The sequence below is a fragment of the Elephantulus edwardii genome, unplaced genomic scaffold (genome assembly GCF_000299155.1).
Source record: "Elephantulus edwardii isolate Elephantulus edwardi_28Jun2011 unplaced genomic scaffold, EleEdw1.0 scaffold00015, whole genome shotgun sequence".
Classification (NCBI taxonomy): domain Eukaryota; kingdom Metazoa; phylum Chordata; class Mammalia; order Macroscelidea; family Macroscelididae; genus Elephantulus; species Elephantulus edwardii.
Window position 1 is genome coordinate 8,514,098 of NW_006399765.1, and position 6,000 is coordinate 8,520,097.

Here is a 6,000-nt window from a genome sequence, read left to right on the forward strand (position 1 = left end):
TTCTTGATTGTAAACCATGTAATGTTCCCGTTTTTGTTCAAACTGCTTCTTAGTATGTAGGGGTTGTTTTTTTTTTTATGATCACAATTAAGTGTTCTAGTGGTATCCTACAACTCATTTGGCCTTCAATCATTGATGTTCAATGCTTCAAACATTTTCCCCCCATTTTTTTTTTTCTTCTTCAAACATATTTTTAAGATGATTATAAACTTAGGTGGGGTAGATTCAAGATCATGTTTTGGTGGACTTGTTTTCATTTTCCTTAGCCTCACTTTGAACTTGACAGGAGTAATTGGTGGTCTATTCCACAGTATCTGGACTGGTTTTAACTACTTACTGATAATGAACTTCTCCAGTAATTCTTTCCACAGACACAGTTAAATCTGATTCCTGTGCAGCCCATCTGGTGAGGTCCATGTGTAAAGCCATTGTGTTGTATTTGTAATAAATACATATATAAAATTGGATCATTCCATTTCTGGCCTCATTTCTGTCACCAAGTTCATACTTATTGACTACCCTTCCTTCTTCATTGTTTCCAACTCTGGAAATAATAGAGTAAGGATGACAAAAAATTGATGCCTTTGAAATATCCCATGGATGCCAAAAGAACAGACATGTTTTGGAGACAGTAAAGCCAGAGTGCTTCTTAGAAGCAAGGATGGCAAAGCTTCATCTCGTATAATGCTTGGAAAGGTAGAGGGGAAAGTGAAGGAAAGGACAATCCTCAACCTGGTGGATTAATAGTGATTGCAACAATGGGCTTCAGTCTGTCAGAGATTGTGAGGTTGACACAGCATAGGGCAAGGCTCAGACCTGTTGTTCACAGGGTATCTGAGTTGTACTCAACAGCACATCACCACCACCACCCCCCCCCAATGCCTAAGAATCAAGGTGAATCTTAATGTCTCATGTAAGAGAGTTCTGGTGGTCTAGTGGATAAGGAGTTATGCTTCCAACCTAAAGGCAGGCAGCTGAATTCACCAGCTGCTCCAAGGGAAAAAGACAGGCAATCTCCTCTTGTGCAATAAACAGTCTCTGAAAGTTGCTGGAGGGTCAGCTATAAATTGGTTCAAATTTAATGGCAATGATTAAGTTAGTGAGTGAGCGAGTGTCTCCATGAAGAAAGTAGTGACTTAGTATTAAAATCACAAATCATAGTGCTAAAAAAGAAAAAAAGTAAATGTACTTCTGCTAACTGTAAACATTTAGGTTTAGGTCTCTGTCATTAAAGTAATGCTCCACAGTAAATACTCTGTAACTGAACTTTTGCAAAATTGAGCTTTAAAATTTAAGTATACCACCACAACAAGATAAAGGTAAACAAACCAATTGAAAAATGGGCACAGGATATGAACAGACACTTCACCAAAGAAGACATTCAGATGACCAACAAGCACATGAAATCCTTACCTCTAAGACAGATGCAAATCAAAACAAGTATGAGATATCATCTCACCCCAGTTAAGAATAGCAAAATTTAACATGACAGCAAGCAACAAATGCTGGCAAGGTTATGGAGAAACTGGATCCCATATTCACTGTTAGTGGATGTGTAAAATGGTGCAACCACTATGGAAGGCAGTATGGCATTTCTCAAAAAACTGCAAACAGAAATACCATTTAACCCAATTCCACTACTGGGAATATACCAAAGAAACCATAACTGCCACCCAAACATATATATATGCACACCCATGATTATCGCAGCTTTGTTCACAATAGCAAAGAGTTGGAAACAACAACCCAAGTGCCCATAAACAAATGAATGGATAGAGAAGCTATGGTATATAGTCACACAATGAAATACTGTGCTTCAGTGAAAAACAAGGAACTCATGAAATACTATACAAAATGGGTGACCCTGGAGGACAGTATGCTGAGTGAAATATCTCTGTCACAAAAAAACAAATACTGCATAGTACCACTGTTGAAAAACAGGACTGACATTGGGGTTGGAGGGAGACTGAGAAAGATGAGATAAATTACTTATACTGTATTTAAATACATGAGGGAGAAAAGTGTTTAAAGGGGATATATGATTAGGTATTATTGTCATGACAGGAGTCTGGAATAAAGGCTGCATAGTGAAGCAGACTTGAGGGGAGGGATTGTATAAAAATAAAATAATTTTTCTTTTACTTTTCAAAGAGAAAAGCGAACTGGTGGGGAAGGGTGGGCAGGGAGAAAAGTGCAACAATGAATGAATGGAAATCCAAAGTCTAAATTTTCATTAAAAGTAATAATAATAATAAAAAAGAAACCATAACTGGCACCCAAGCAGATATATGCACAACCATGTTTATTGCGGCTTTGTTCACAATAGCAAAGAGTTGTAAACAACCCAAGTGCCCATCAACAAACGTACGGATAGAGAAGCTGTGGTATAGTCACACAATGGAATACTATGCTGCATTGAAAAATAAGGAATGAATGAATTATTATACAAAATGGGTGACTCTGGAGGACGTTATGCTGAGTAATTATCTCGGTCACAAAAGGATAAATACTGCATAATGCCACTGTTGTAAAGCAGGACTGACATCGAGGTGAGGGGGAAAATAAGAAAAGAGGATAAATAATGTATACTGTATTCAAACAGATGAGAGAGAGAACTGTTTAAAAGGGACATATGATTAGGTATTATTGTCATAACAAGAGTCCAGAATGAAGGTTCCATAGTGGAGTGGATTGGGGAGAGGAATTGTATAACAACGAGAGATATTTTTTTTTTCAAAGAAAAGAGTGAACTGGAGGGAGGGGCGGGCAGGGAGGAAAGTGTGAAATAATAGAAATCCAAAGTCTCTGTAAACTTTCACTAAAATTATTTTTAAAAAATTTAAATACACAATTCCAACAATTCAATGCCAAATACAGAACAATTAAAATAGAGGCAAAAGATTTCTCTGATACCTCATAAAATAAAAGCAAAGAATCAACAACAAGCTTATGAAGAAGTTACCAGTCATCAGGAAAAGACCAATTAAAGTCAGAACTAGATAGAATTACATTTGTAACAATGGCTAAAATTTTTTAACACTTTGGAAAATGCACACACGCTAATTAGAAAATTAACTATACATGTAACCCCAGAGTGATTCCACTGCTAGATTTTTGACAAAAAGAAATGAAACATTATGTCCACAAAAAGATTTACCAAAGCAAACTTACAATAACTTTATTCACAATAGCAAATAAACTTTGAACAGCCAAGGCAGAAAAAAAAAAACCCCAACCAACCAACTAAACCATGTAACAAAACCAACCAACCAGAAGTTATAGCCAAGGCGAACCCATTAATATGAAAGTGGAAAACCAAATATATAATGGCAAGCTACTCAGCAACAAAAACAAGCTACTAACACGTGCAACACAGATGAATCGAAGGGTAAAATATACAGATTTCGTTCATCAAATTCTAGCTCAGTTAAAACTAATCTATACAAAGAAATGAAGCCAGAAATGATCCTTAGAGACAAAGGTGGTGAGACGTGTCTCTTGGCATATCAAGAGAGGCCAGTCCCTGGAGAAGTACATCGTGCTAGGCTGAGTGAAAAGAAAAAGAGGAAGATTTCCTCTTCAGGATGACTGACACAGTGACAGCCAACAATGGGGCTAAATCCTAGCAACTGTGATGATGGCACCATTCCATTCTTTTGTACACAGGGTCACCATCAACTGGATTTAACTTAGTAGAACACAATCCAACAGGTATCAGGCGAGGCTCTTACCTTGCCCTTATAGTACTTAAGGACTCATGAGCTCCAAGAAGACCTATATCTTTTTCTTAACTCAGTTTATTTCAGTTCACAAAGCAGTGGTTATAACTGGGCATTTAAGAAGCCCTACATCTTATGAGTAATCATAAGAGTGTATGCATTTGTCATTTTTCTCTAATGGTACTATGAAAGTGGATATATTTTATTGTGTGTAATTAATAAAAACAACTGCTGTGGAGTCAGAAACAACTCCTAGTTGACCCTCCAATAGGTTTTTGAAGACTATAAATTGCATGGGAGGAGACTGCCCATCTTTCTCCCACCAATGGAACTGAGCCCCTAGAGATGCCATTTTGGGATTAGCAGTGCAACTCCCTGGGGACTGAATCATTCACTCTTAACACCCATATGCAAATAATGAACTCACATGAAAGAATATAAAATATGTAAACATTTAGAGATGAAGCATACTAATGCCTTGTAACTTCTAGGAAATGCATTAAAACAAAAATGGTTACACAATGGGGACACACAAGATAAAACAAATAGAGGACAGGATAAAAACAAATAAAGGGAAAATGAGGAAAAAAAAAAAAGGAAAAATGAAATTACAGAACCTAAAATGGTGACTGTGTAAGCATTTTATGTATAATTTGTCAGTATATTGACCATTTTCATGATAAAATGCTGGGAATAAAATGAGATACAGGGTTATAAAGTTTATTCAAGAAAAGACTTTGTGGTTAACTATGAAAAGCATTAGTAATGTTTATCTCTGGTGATGAGGTTACAGGCCAACAGCTGGAGCTGCTGATTTTTCCTCACCTTGAGGGGCTTTTGATATCAGGCAAACACATGAAGAACCCAGGAGTTGCTTCTGATGCAAGCCTTCAATTTCTGGTGGAGGCCTAGGGCGCTCTATGTCATCCAACACTAGTTTAATTCCATACTTTTGCCATTTCTTCTTTGAACCCAGGCTGTCTTAGGAGTATTGTTTAGTGCTATCATGTCAATTACAACTCAACAGAGACCCTATGAGCAACAGATCTAAACTGGCTATTTTTGTGCTCGCCTCATGATCTCTGATACACTCGACCTCATTGTTAGACAGTATCAATACATCGTAAGGGTCTTCCTCTTTCTCTGACCCTCCACTTTTCCCCGTGATATCCAAGGATTAACTGCTCCTTGACAGCATGCTCAAAGTATACCTCAGTATATTCTGGGTTGGCCTTTCATGATGTTAAAATCCTGTGGCCAGAGATTCCTACTAATCAACTTTTCAGAGATTTGCCTCGTCTTCCTCATTGGAATTAGCAACTCTTTAAAAACAAATCTTTATAATCTGTTTTCTATCCATGAAACAGTTTTCCTTTTAAAATTACTTTATCCACAAGATTATTCTTTTCCAAATCCTGTTTATCTCCTTCAAAATCTAGCTTTAAACCAACTTTTTACTAGAAATTTGTGATTAAAGTTGATTTATACCAGTCTGTCATTCTACATCCCTTAAACTTGAAACCAGTTTCCTATGCTTTTTATCTCCTTTCAGCCTGCATGGAGTCACTGATTCACTGCAACCCTCTGTGTGTCAGAGTATAGTCCTTAAAGGGTTTGCAGCAGCTGATTTTTTTGGAGGCAGACCACCAGGCCTTTCTTAAATGGAGCATCAGCTATGCTTCGGTTGACTCTACAGCTGTTAAGTTGCTGGTTACAATCCTCCACCAGAATGATGTATATTCTTGAGTAAGTATCACTATGCAATAGGAGCAAAATAAACTAAGCCTTAGGTGTAAAATGGGGATCTTACCTAATCTGAAGATTAAATAATGTACATGAGGTGCCTGGCACAGGACTTGGGATGACTATTCAAGCCTTAGTGAATGTATCAGGCCTTATTCTCATTCACTTATAATTATCTTTGGGTTATAATTTTCTTTAGGTGCATCAATTATCTATTGATTCATAATGACCTTACAAACAACTGATCTGAACCCTGCCCTTCCTACACCATCTCTGTTATGATCAAGCCCATTGGTACAGTCACTGTTTCAATCCACCTTGGTGAAGTTGTGTGACCCTCCAACGTTCCTCTTTTTCTTAGGACTAGTCCCTCCTGACATCATACCCAAAGTATATGAGACCAAGTTTCACCATTCTTGCCTCTAAGGAGCACCCCTGGTTGCACTTCCTCCAAGACATAATTGTTTGTTCTTTGGATACTTCATAGGCATATATAAATATATCCTCTTTTTCATCATTTCTCCAGCAATCAAAACCT